Source organism: Mytilus trossulus, chromosome 1 (genome assembly GCF_036588685.1).
Source record: "Mytilus trossulus isolate FHL-02 chromosome 1, PNRI_Mtr1.1.1.hap1, whole genome shotgun sequence".
Taxonomy (NCBI): domain Eukaryota; kingdom Metazoa; phylum Mollusca; class Bivalvia; order Mytilida; family Mytilidae; genus Mytilus; species Mytilus trossulus.
Genome location: NC_086373.1, coordinates 72000190 through 72014876, shown reverse-complemented (window position 1 = coordinate 72014876; position 14687 = coordinate 72000190). Strand labels below are relative to the sequence as shown.

The 14687-nt window shown below is 28.7% G+C and overlaps 1 long non-coding RNA gene across 1 annotated transcript in view; it reads left to right on the top strand.

The window, feature by feature from the left end:
- LOC134684167 (uncharacterized) overlaps positions 1-13412 on the top strand; it is a 75739-nt gene extending 62327 nt beyond the window's left edge. The window contains exons 7-11 of the long non-coding RNA XR_010101190.1: positions 8820-8891; positions 9560-9642; positions 9910-10626; positions 12041-12112; positions 13234-13412. This is a non-coding gene — a long non-coding RNA (uncharacterized LOC134684167). The remainder of the gene's footprint in view (positions 1-8819; positions 8892-9559; positions 9643-9909; positions 10627-12040; positions 12113-13233) is intronic.
- The last annotated feature ends 1275 nt before the right edge of the window (positions 13413-14687 follow it).

The window sequence follows — 14687 nt, the reverse complement described above, 5'->3', positions numbered from 1 at the left end:
CTTACTTCATAAATACACAATTATTTACGATTTGTGATAGTTAATTTCACTAGAATTTCAAAACTTAAAGAATACTCTTCAAAGATAAGACGCAAAAATTTCGGCGACTTTTCAGACATGAATAATCGACTGACTGTTAGAAAAACAGCATTACATCAAGATCAAGATATTTAACTGTACATTTATGTTATTTTATATAACGGCAAAGTGTTATATGGTTTAATGTTGATAAACATATTAACCTAAACCAGTAGCCACGTAAAACAGTATTATTTATAAGAAATTACGAATAAAATGACGTTTTTCTATTGTTTGGAGAGTTTTAAATAAGAAAAAGCTAGTGACAATTGTGCAATAAAACACAAATGAGCATTTCTATAAAAAAATGTTTATAATAAACATTACATTGGTAACGTCGTTTTTCAGATATTTACTCGTACACGCATTCGAACACAGATGTCTACATTTGAGCTGACTGATTTTTTTTTGTAAAAAAAGACTTTTTGAACTTAAACAAATTTAGTGATCACTGTGTTACATTTCTTTAATATACAATTATTGACTATTTGCTACTTAAAATTTTACTAGAATTTGAAAACTTGTCAAAAAAACTTATAACATTAACATCAAAAATTTTGGCGACTTTTCAGACATGAATATTCAACTGACTGTTAGTAAAACAGCATTACATCAAGATCAAGATATCTAACTGTACTTTTATGTCATCAAACATAAAGGCCCAGTGTAATGTTGTTTAATTTTGATAAACATATTGACCCAGACATTAAGCCACGTAAGACAGTCTTATTTATAAGAAAATGCAAAAAAAGAACGTTTTTCAATTGCATGGGAAAATTTCAACACATCAAAGCTGGTCACAAATTATGCCAAAAAAAATATAGGCACTGCTATCAATAGATGCTATAAAGGAACATACAATTGGTTACGTAATTTTTTAGACAATAAGGCGTAAACGCATTCGAACACATGAATCTGCATTCGCGGATATTGATTATTTTTTTGTAAACACGAGATAAACCTCATACAAATTTAGTATACACTGTTTTCTATCGTTCATTTATAACTTACTTCATTATTATACAATTATTTACGATCAGTAATTATTAATTTCACTAGAATTTCAAAACTTAAAGAATACTCTTAAAAATTAAGACGCAAAAATTTCGGCGATTTTTCAGACATGAATATTCGACTGACTGTTAGAAAAACAGCATTACATTAAGATCAAGATATTTAACTGGACATTTATGTTATCTTATATAACGGCACACTGTAATATGGTTTAATTTTGATAAACATATTAACCCAAAAATTTAGCCACGTAAAACAGTACTATTCATAAAAAATAACGAATAAAATGACGTTTTTCTATTGTTTGGAGAGTTTTAAAAAAGAATACTTAGTGACAATTGTGCAATAAAACACAAATAGGCATTTCTATAAAAAGATGTTTATCATAAACATAACATTGGTAACGTTGCATTTCAGAAAACTACTCGTACACGCATTCGAACACAGATATCTACATTTGAGCTAGCTGTTTTGTTTTTTTTATAAAAAAAAGACTTTATGAACTTCAACAAATTTAGTGATCACTGTGTAATATTTCTTTTATATACAATTATTGACTATTTGCTACTATTACTTTTACTAGAATTTGACAACTTGTCAAAAAATCTAATAATATCAACATAAAAAATTTCGGCGACTTTTCAGACATGAATATTTAACTGACTGTTAGAAAAACAGCATTACATCAAGATCAAGATATCTAACTGTACTTTTATGTCATCATACATAACGGCCCAGTGTAATGTGGTTTAATTTTGATAAAAATATTGACCCAGACATTAAGCCACGTAAGACAGTCTTATTTTTAAGAAAATGCGACAAAATAACGATTTTCAATTGCATGGGAAGTTTTCAACACATCAAAGCTGGTGACAAATTATGCCAAAATAAATATAGGCACTGCTATCAATAGATGCCTTAAAGGAACATCCAATTGGTAACGTAATATATTAGACAATTAGTCGTAAACACATTCAAACACATGTACATGTATCTGCATTTGTGGATATTGATTATTTTTGTAAACATATGATTGATCTAAAAAAAAAATAGTATACACTGTTTTCTATTGTACATTGATAACTTACTTCATTCATATACAATTATTTACGATTTGTAATTATTAATTTCACTACAATTTCAAAACTTGAAGAAAACTCATAAAAAATAAGACGCAAAAATTTCGGCGTCTTTTTCAGACATGAATATTCAGCTGTCTGTTAGAAAAACAGCATTACATCAAGATCAAGATATTTAACTGGACATTTATGTTATCTTATATAACGGCACACTGTTATATGGTTTAATTTTGATAAACATACTAACCCAAAAATGTAGCCACGCAAAACAGTATTATTCATAAGAAATAACGAATACAATGACGTTTTTCTATTGTTTAGAGAGTTTGAAAAAAGAAAAACTTAGTGACAATTGTGCAATAAAACACAAATAAGCATTTCTATAAAAAGATGTTTATAATAAACATAACATTGGTAACGTCGTATTTCAGATATTTACTCGTACACGCATTCGAACACAGATGTCTACATTTGAGCTAACTGATTATTTTTGTAAAAGAAGACTTTTTGAACTTTAACACATTTAGTGATCACTGTGTAATATTTCTTTAATATACAATTATTGACTATTTGCTACTAATAATTTTACTAGAATTTGAAAACTTGTCAAAAAATCTCAAAACATTAACAGCAAAAATGTCGGCGACTTTTGAGGCATTAATATTCAACTGACTGTTAGAAAAACAGCATTACATCAAGATCAAGATATCTAACTGTTCTTTTATGTCATCATACATAACGGCCCAGTGTAATGTGGTTTAATTTTGATAAACATATTGACCCAGACATTAAGCCACGTAAGACAGTCTTATTTTTAAGAAAATGCGACAAAATAACGTTTTCAATTGCATGGGAAGTTTTCAACACATCAAAGCTGGTGACAAATTATGCCAAAAAAAATATAGGCACTGCTATCAAAAGATGCCTTAAAGGAACATACAATTGGTAACGTAATATATTAGACAATAAGTCGTAAACACATTCGAACACATGTATCTGCATTTGTGGATATTGATTATTTTTGTAAACATATGATTGATCTCAAAAAAAATTAGTATACACTGTTTTCTATTGTACATTGATAACTTACTTCATTCATATACAATTATTTACGATTTGTAATTATTAATTTCACTACAATTTCAAAACTTGAAGAAAACTCATAAAAAATAAGAAGCAAAAATTTCGGCGTCTTTTTCAGACATGAATATTCGGCTGACTGTTAGAAAAACAGTATTACATCAAGATCAAGATATTTAACTGGACATTTATGTTATCTTATATAACGGCACACTGTAATATGGTTTAATTTTGATAAACATATTAACCCAAAAATGTAGCAACGCAAAACAGTATTATTCATAAGAAATAACGAATACAATGACGTTTTTCTATTGTTTAGTGAGTTTGAAAAAAGAAAAACTTTGTGACAATTGTGCAATAAAACACAAATAAGCATTTCTATAAAAAGATGTTTATAATAAACATAACATTGGTAGCGTTGGTTTTCAGAAAACTACTCGTACAAGCATTCGAACACAGATGTCTACATATGAGCTAACTGATTATTTTTGTAAAAAAAGACTTTATGAACTTTAACACATTTAGTGATCACTGTGTAATATTTCTTTAATATACAATCATTGACTATTTGCTACTATTAATTTTACAAGAATTTGAAAACTTGTCAAAAAATCTACTAACATTAATAGCAAAAATTTCGGCGACTTTTGAGACATGAATATTCAACTGACTGTTAGAAAAACAGCATTACATCAAGATCAAGATATCTAACTGTACTTTTATGTCATCAAACATAACGCCCCAATGTAATGTGGTTTAATTTTGATAAACATATTGACCCATACATTAAGCCACGTAAGACAGTCTTATTTTTAAGAAATAGCGAAAAAAAAACGTTTTCAATTGCATGGGAAGTTTTCAACACATCAAAGCTGGTGACAAATTATGCCAAAAAAAATATAGGCACTGCTATCAATAGATGCTTAAAAGGAACATACAATTGGCAACGTAATATTTAAGACAATTAGTCGTAAACACATTCGAACACATGTATCTGCATTCGCGGATATTGAATTTTTTGTAAACATGTGATTGATCTCAAACAAATTTAGTATACACTTTTCCTCTATTAAAAATTGATAACTTACTTCATTAATATACAATTATTTACGATTTGTAATTATTAATTTCACTAGAATTTCAAAAAATGAAGAATACACTTAAAAGATAAGACGCAAAAATTTCGGCGACTTTTCAGACATGAATATTCGACTGACTGTTAGAAAAACAGCGGAACATCAGGATCAAGATATTTAACTGGACATTTATGTTATCTTATATAACGGCACACTATTATATGGTTTAATTTTATAAACATATGAACCTAAAAAAGTAGCCAAGTAAAACAGTATAATTCATAAGAAATAACGAATAAAATGACGTTTTTCTATTGTTTGGAGAGTTTTAAAAAAGAAAAACCTAGTGACAATTGTGCAATAAAACACAAATAAGCATTTCTATAAAAAAATGTTTATAATATACATAACATTGGTAACGTCGTATTTCAGAAAACTACTCTTACACACATTCGAACACAGATATCTACATTTGAGCTAGCTGTTTGTTTTTTTTATTATAAAAAACAGACTTTATGAACTTCAACAAATTTAGTAATCACTGTGTAATATTTCTTCAATATACAATTATTGACTATTTGCTACTATTACTCTTACTAGAATTTGACAACTTGTCAAAAAATCTAATAATATTAACATCAAAAATTTCGGCGACTTTTCAGACATGAATATTCAACTGACTGTTAGAAAAACAGCATTACATCAAGATCAAGATATCTAACTGTACTTTTATGTCATCATACATAACGGCCCAGTGTAATGTGGTTTAATTTTGATAAACATATTGACCAAGACATTAAGCCACGTAAGACAGTCTTATTTTTAAGAAAATGCGAAAAAAAAAACGTTTTTCAATTGCATGGGAAGTTTTCAACACATCAAAGCTGGTGACAAATTATATAAAAAAAAAAAAAAGGCACTGCTATCAATAGATGCTTTAAAGGAACATACAATTGGCCACGTAATATTTTAGACAATTAGTCGTAAACACATTCGAACACATGTATCTGCATTCGCGGATATTGATTATTTTTGTAAACATGTGATTGTCTCAAACAAATTTAGTATACACTGTTTTCTATTAAACATTGATAACTTACTTCATTAATATACAATTATTTACGATTTGTTATTATTAATTTCACTAGAATTTCAAAAAATGAAGAATACTCTTAAAAGATAAGACGCAAAAATGTCGGCGACTTTTCAGACATGAATATTCGACTGACTGTTAGAAAAACAGCATAACATCAAGATCAAGATATTTAACTGGACATTTATGTTATCTGATATAACGGCACACTGTTATATGGTTTAATTTTGATAAACATATGAACCTAAAAAAGTAGCCAAGTAAAACAGTATTATTCATAAGAAATAACGAATAAAATGACGTTTTTCTATTGTTTGGAGAGTTTTAAAAAAGAAAAACCTAGTGACAATTGTGCAATAAAACACAAATAAGCATTTCTATAAAAAAATGTTTATAATAAACATAACATTGGTAACGTCGTATTTCAGAAAACTACTCGTACACGCATTCGAACACATATATCTATTTTTGAGCTAGCTGGGTTTTTTTTTATAAAAAAAAAACTTTATGAACTTCAACAAATTTAGTGATCATTGTGTAATATTTCTTTAATATACAATTATTGACTATTTGCTACTATTACTCTTACTAGAGTTTGACAACTTGTCGAAAAAATCTAATAACATTAACATAAAAAATTTCGGCGACTTTTTAGACATGAATATTCAACTGACTGTTAGAAAAACAGCATTACATCAAGATCAAGATATATAACTGTAATTGTATGTCATCATACATAACGGCCCAGTGTAATGTGGTTTAATTTTGATAAACATATTGACCCAGACATTAAGCCACATAAGACAGTCTTTTTTTTAAGAAAATGCGAAAAAAGAACGTTTTTCAATTGCATGGGAAGTTTTCAACACATCAAAGCTGGTGACAAATTATGCCCAAAAAAATATAGGCACTGCTATCAATAGATGCTTTAAAGGAACATACAATTGGCCACGTAATATTTTAGACAATTAGTCGTAAACACATTCGAACACATGTATCTGCATTCGCGGATATTGATTATTTTTGTAAACATGTGATTGATCTCAAACAAAGGAGTAGGTCCGGTAAGACCCCTTTTTAGCCACAAAATATAGCAGTTTTACAAAATTGTTAACATGTCAATTTTTAGATATCTATTACACAGTAGAATGATTCTGCTACATAAATATGGGATGTTTTTGACAATACAATGCACATGTATTGGGTACTAGCACCATTAAGTCATGCTAAATTACTGAAATCTTCACAATTCCAGCATTTTGGTTAAATTTTAGACGGTTTCCGTGTAAAACGAAAGTGGCCGCATTCGTGTTCATCCAAAATATTGCAATGGAAGTTGTATGTGATGATAATACATAACATAAATAAAGATTGAGGATGAACACGGATGCGTCCACTTTCGTTTCTGACAAAAAAACATCTGAAAAGTGACATTTTTTCGCATATTTGGTAGATTTTTCATATTTCAGCTTGAATCGGATCGTTTTTAATGACTAAATAAGTAAAAATCTTTCACATAAGTTATTTGAATCATATGAAATAGACACTTAAGTGTTTATAAAGTGGTCAAAATCTTTCGTCAGATGAAACTGAAATTTGAGGCAAAAATCGGTCCTAACCGGACCTACTCCTTTAGTATACACTGTTTTCTATTAAACATTGATAACTTACTTCATTACTATACAATTATTTACGATTTGTAATTATTAATTTCACTAGAATTTCAAAAAATGAAGAATACTCTTAAAAGATAAGACGCAAAAATTTCGGCGACTTTTCAGACATGAATATTCAACTGACTGTTAGAAAAACAGCTTAACATCAAGATCAAGATATTTAACTGGACATTTATGTTATCTTATATAACGGCCCAGTGTAATTTGGTTTAATTTTGATAAACATATTGACCTAGACATTAAGCCACGTAAGACAGTCTTTTTAAGAAAATGCGACAAAATAACGTTTTTCAATTGCATGGGAAGTTTTCAACACATCAAAGCTGGTGACAAATTATGCCTAAAAAAATATAGGCACTGCTATCAATAGATGCTTTAAAGGAACATACAATTGGCAACGTAATATTTTAGACAATTAGTCGTAAACACATTCGAACACATGTATCTGCATTCGCGGATATTGATTATTTTTGTAAACATGTGATTGATCTCAAACAAATTTAGTATACACTGTTTTCTATTAAACATTGATAACTTACTTCATTAATATACAATTATTTACGATTTGTAATTATTAATTTCACTAGAAGTTCAAAAAATGAAGAATACTCTAAAAAGATAAGACGCAAAAATTTCGGCGACTTTTCAGACATGAATATTCGACTGACTGTTAGAAAAACAGCATAACATCAAGATCAAGATATTTAACTGGACATTTATGTTATCTTATATAACGGCACACTGTTATATGGTTTAATTTTGATAAACATATGAACCTGAAAAAGTAGCCAAGTAAAACAGTATTATTCATAAGAAATAACGAATAACGAAAAAATGACGTTTTTCTATTGTTTGGAGAGTTTTAAAAAAGAAAAAGCCAGTTGTAATTGTGCAATACAACACAAATAAGCATTGCTATAAAAAAGATGTTTATAATAAACATAACATTGGTGACGTCGTTTTCAGACAGTTACTCGTACACGCATTCGAAGATAGATGCCTACATTTGAGCTGACGGATTTATTTTGAAAAAGACAAAGCTTATGACAAATGTGCAATACAACACAAATAGGCATTCTTATGAAAAGATGCTTTTAATGAACATTGTGTTGGAAACGTCATTTTACAGACAATTAGTCGTAAACGCATTCAATAACATATATCTGCATCTGAATATTTTTGTACAAATTTTTTTTTTATGAACTTAATTTAACTGCAATTTCTTAACTTGGGGATAGAAACTCGACTTACTGTTAGAAAAAAGCAAAACATGAAGATCAAGATATCTAACTGTACACTTTGTTATTTCATATAACGGCACAGTGTCATGTGGTTTAATTTTGATAAACAGTTTGACCAAACCACGTAGCTACGTAAGACAGACTTATTTATAATAAATTGAAAACAGAATGACGATTTGCTATTGTAAGAAGAGTTTTTTGAAGTACGAAGCTAGTGACATAGTGTGCAATGAACCACAAATATGAACTGTTATATAAAAAAATGCTTTTAATAGGAATAACATTGGTAATTTAAGAGTTCAGGCAAATAGTCGTAAAAACATTCGAACACATATATCTGTACCAAAGGTAACTGATAATCCCCCCCCCCCCAAATAAAAAAAGAACTTTATTGTTTTTAGTGTACACTGTTTCTTTTGTACAATTATAACTTACTACATAAATATACAAATATTGACAATTTTTTTTTCTATTTTTAGGATACTTTTTGATTTCTTGGAATAGTTTCTTCAAATCAGAAGCATACATCTTGGACAAATTTTTGTAAACAGGTATTCAAATAACTGTTAATAAACATGCAAAACACCGCTATCAAGACAACCAACTGCACATTTAGTCTTCCTATTATAACGTCGATCTTGTATGTAGTTCAGGTTTGTGAATAATATTTACTAAACGTTAAAAGTAAAATAACAAAAAAATACTTATCTTTGAGGAAAATCAATTTGGAAAGTCCATAATCACATGGCAAAACATAATACCAAAACGCATCAAAAACGAATGGACAAGAACTCATATTCCTGACTTGGTACAGGCATTTTCAAATTTAGAAAATGGTGAATTAAACCTGGTTTCATAGCGGTAACCCTCTGACTTTGGTGACAGTCTCATCAAATTCTGTTATATTTACAAAAGCTTATTTTATGAGTAGTTACAAATAATATGATGTTTTTTAATTGCATGGGAAGTCTTCAACACATCAGCGCTGGTGACAAATTATGCAAAAAAAAAAATAGATAGGCAATGCTATTAATAGATACATGTATCTGCATTTATGGATATAGATTATTTTTGTAAAACAATTATTGATCTGAAACAAATTTAGTATATACGGGTTTCTATTTTATTTTGATAACTTGCTTTATTAATATACAATTGTTGACGATTTGTAATAATTAATTTCACTAGAATGTTAATACTTAAGGAATACTCTCATTAGATTTGACTCAAACGTTGCGGCAACTTTTCCAGACGGGGATAGTCGAATGACTGTAAGAAAGAAAGCTTAACACCAAGATCAAGGTATTTCACTGTACATTTATGTTATCTTATATAACAGCAGAGTACAATGTGGTTAAATGTTGGGAAACATATTGATAAAAAAAAGTAGCCACGTTATACAGTCTTATTTATAAAACGTTGCGAAAAAATGACATTTTTTTACTGTTACATGTATTAGGAGGGTTTTGAAAAGACAAAACTAATGACAAATGTGCGATAAAACACAAATAAGAATATCTATAAAAAGATGCTTTTGATAAACATTACATTTGTGATGTAATATTTCAGATAAACAGTCATAAACGCATTCACACACATATATCTGCATTTGAGCTTACTGATTATTTTTGTGAAGAAAAACAAATAACGAACTTAATCAAAAGTAATTGATTCAAAGTAAAACTTATATATTACGTTGTTGTATTAGTGAGAATACAAGGTGTTTATCACAAATGTTAATTCACCTGATTGGGTGGAGCTTACGTTTTGATTAACATAAGGACAGTCTAATGAGTGTATGATGTGGACAGTTCACTGATGAGTGTATAAAACACCTATATATAGATGAACTAGTCTATAATGAGCAAACCGATAAAACTCTGCCCAGTCAAGTAACAGAAATCAAGCAGTACTTGCTGCCATTGCAAGTTTTGCTATTGCGGCAGTATATTAGTGATAAAACAAGGTGTATACTTCCTGGTGTTGCAAGTTGTACTATTGGGAAATATGAATACTTCATCGATGTGTATTAGTCAGAATACACGATGTATACTTGCTGGTGTTGCAAGTCGTTATATTGTGGAAGTTTATAAGTGAAAGTCAACTGTGTTTAATTTTACCAGTTTGGAATATATTCATTTGGTTCAGATTCAAAGTGATAAACAGTGTAAAGTAAAATCACAAAACTACTGAGCTCCGAGGAAAACGGAAAGTCTCTAATTAAATGACAAAAAAAACATACATCAAACGAATGGACAACAACAACTTAACAAACAGACATTACAGGTAAAAACTCTAATTCGAAAGGTCACATTCTCGAAAAGAGAACGGGATTGTAGTTACGACATACATGTTAGGAACATATCCGAAATCATTAATATAACAAATATTTCATGACGGTAAACATACTCGTGATGGCGTCCGTTGAAATTACGAAGTGATGATTTCAGCTTCTCAATGCTTCACTATTGGGAAGCTGAAACCTACTCTTTTGACGTAAATCCTAATACAGTGGCAAAATCAATAGCTCAAACATATCAAACGAAGGGATAGTGTGTGCGTTTAGCTGTGTTCATATAAATTCATTGTGCATGGAAGCATTGTACACGCATCATTGTGTCATTGTGTAATTGTGGATAATTGAACATCCCAAGGTGATATTATAAATTGGTGGATATTGTTAATACATGTTGTATATATGTGTTAACGTGTTTATACATTTTGGTGTGATATTTCATGATGCATATTGCATAGAAATCCATTGGTGACTTTGTGAAATAAAGTGTCTGAGGCATGTTGAATAGTGATATATTAGTGACATTGTGGATAATCAGGCCTAATACCCTATCAATCATTATTTAACGGCAGAGTGTTATGTGGTTTAATTTTATAAACATATTGACCACGACAAAAAGCCACGTAAGACAGTATTATTTAAGAGGAAATTGCAAAAAAAACAAACTTTAGGAGAGTTTAAAAAAAAAGACAAAGCTAGTAACATAGTGTGCAAAAATACACAAATAAGCACGTTTATAAAAGATGCTTTAAATGAACATTACATTGGTAACATAATATTTCAGACATTAAGTCAAACACGCATTCGAACTCATATATCTACATTTGAGCTTACTGATTATTTTTTGTAAAAAAAAGACTTTATCAACTTTTACAAATTTGTCAAATAATTTCATTACATTTACAGCAAACATGTTGGCGACTTTTTTTTTAGACAGGAATATTCTGCTAACAGCTATAAAAAAGCAAAACATGAAGATTAAGATATTAAACTGTACATTAATGTTATTTTATATCACGGCACCTTGTTATGTGGTTTATTTTATAGACATTTTGACCTCAAGAAGTAGCAACGTAAGACAGTCTTATTTATAATAAATTGCAAATAAAATGGCGTTTTCTAGTTATAGACAAGTTTTTTAAAAGACAAAGCTAGTGACATAGTGTGCAAACTAACACAAATTAGCTCTTTTATATAAGAAGATGCGTTCAAAACAAATAACAAGGGTAAATTAACAATTCAGACAATCAGTCGTGAAAACATTTGAACATCTGCACCAAGGGTAACTCATTATTTCCGTAAAAAAATGAACTTAATTTTTGCTATGTACACTGTTTAATTTGTACAATTATTAGTTACTGCATAAATATTCAAGTAATGACTATTTTTTATTTATATTTTCAGGAGATTATCCGATTGTGTAGAATAGTTTCTTCAAATCAGAAGCATATCTTTTGGATGAACTTTTGTAAACAGGTATATTCAAATAACTGTTATTAAACATGCAAAACACCACGATAAAACACTTAACTGGACAATTATTCTTCCTTTGATAACGGCGCACTTGTATGTAGTTTAGTTTTGTTAATAATATTTCCTAAAAATAATTAATTGCAAATAAAATGTTGTTTTTCAATTGCATGGAAAGTTTTCAACTAATCAAAGCTGGTGACAATAATGCCAAAAAATAGATAGGCACTGCTATCAATAGATGCTTTAAATGAACATACAGTTGGTAACGTAATATTTTAGGCAATTAGTCGTAAACGTATTCGAATACATGTATCTGCATTCGTGGATATTGATTATTTTGGAAAAAATATATTTAAGGAATGACTGTAATAATTTTTCTCTCTATGAAGAAATAACATAAAAAAAATTGGTGTATAATGAATAACGCGCGTAGTGGGTTATTCAACAGTGTGTACCACATTTTTATGTTATTTGGAATAGACAGAAAAAATAGTACAGTCATTTTTTATAATTTCATTCTAAATTCCATTTTAAACACATGAAAAAACGTTGAAGACGTTACGGACACATGACTAAATTATGTCTATGGGATCATAACAAAATAACGTCAGCCAATCAGAAGACGCGTTACATCTAAAATTAAATTATTTGAACGTACACAAATTTAGCATACACGAAATTATATTGTACATTGATAAATAACTTTATTTATATACAATTACTGACGATTTGTAACCATTAATGTCACAATAATTTCAAAACTTGCGAAATACTCTCACAAGATAAAACACAACAATTTCGGCGACTTTTTCAGACGGTAACATTCAAATGACTGTTAGATAAGCAGCATTACATATAGATCAAGATATTTAACTGTACATTTATGTTATCTTATATAATGTCACACTGTTATATGGTTTAATTTTGATGAATACATAAATCTTTAAAAGTAGTCAGGTAAAACAGTATTATTTATAAGAAATAACGAATGAAATGACGTTTTTCGATTGTTTGGAGAGTTTTAAAAAGAAAAATCTAAAGACTATTGAGCAAGAAAACACAAATAAGCATTTCTATAAAAAGATATTTATAATAAACATAACATTGGTAACGTCGTATTTCAGACAATTACTCGTACTGTTTGGTGAGAAATTATGCCAAAAATAATTAGGCACTGCTATCAATAGATGCTTTTAATGAACACACACTTGGTAACGTAATATTTTAGACAATTAGTCGTAAACGCATTCGAACACATGTATCTGCATTCATGGATATTGATTTTTTTTGTAAACATATGATCTCAAACAAATATAGTATACACTGCTTTTTATTGTACATTAATAACTTACTTCATCAATAAAAAATTATTTACGATTTGTAATTATTTATTTTTACAAGAATTTGAAAAATTGAAGAATACTCTCAAAAGATAAGACGCAAAAATTTTGACGCTTTTTCAGACATGAATATTCGACTGACTGTTAGAAAAACAGCATTACACCAAAATCTAGATATTTAACTGGACATTTATGTTATCTTATATAACGGCAATGTGTTATATGGTTTAATTTTTATAAACATATTAACCTAAAAAAAGTAGCCAACTAAAACAGTATTATTTATAAGAAATTACGGATAAAATGACGTTTTTCTATTGTTTGGAGAGTTTTAAAAAAGAAAAAAGCAAGTGACAATTGTGCAATAAAACACAAATAATTTTTTTTATCAAAAGATATCTATAATAAACATAACATTTGTATCGTCGTATTTCAGACAATTACTCGTACACGCATTCGAACACAGATGCCTACATTTGAGCTGACTGACTATTTTTGTAAACAAAGACTTTATAAACTTTAACAAATTTAGTGATCACTGTGTAATATGTCTTTAATATACAATTATTAACTATTTGCTACTATTAATTTTACTAGGATTTGAAAACTTGTCAAATAGTCTCATAACATTTACAAAAATCATTTCGGCGACTTTTCAGACATGAATATTCGAGTGACTGTTAGAAAAACAGCATTACATCAAGATCAAGATATTTAACTGTACATTTATGTTATCTTATATAATGGCACACTGTTATATGGTTTAATGTTGATAAACATATTAACCTAAACCAGTAGCCATGTAAGACAGTATTATTTATAAGAAATTACGAATAAAATGACGTTTTTCTATTGTTTAGAGAGTTTTAAAAAAGAAAAACTTAGTGACAATTGTGCAATAAAACACAAATAAGCATTTCTATAAAAATATGTTTATAAAAAACATAACATTGGTAACGTTGGTTTTCAGAAAACTACTCGTACACGCATTCGAACACAGATGTCTACATTTGAGCTAACTGATTATTTTTGTACTTTATGAACTTTAACACATTTAATGATCACTGTGTAATATTTCTTTAATATACAATCATTGACTATTTGCTACTATTAATTTTACTAGTATTTGAAAACTTGTCAAAAAATCTAATAACATTAACAGCAAATATTTCGGCGACTTTTCAGACATGAATATTTAACTGACTATTAGAAAAACAGCATTACATCAAGATCAAGAT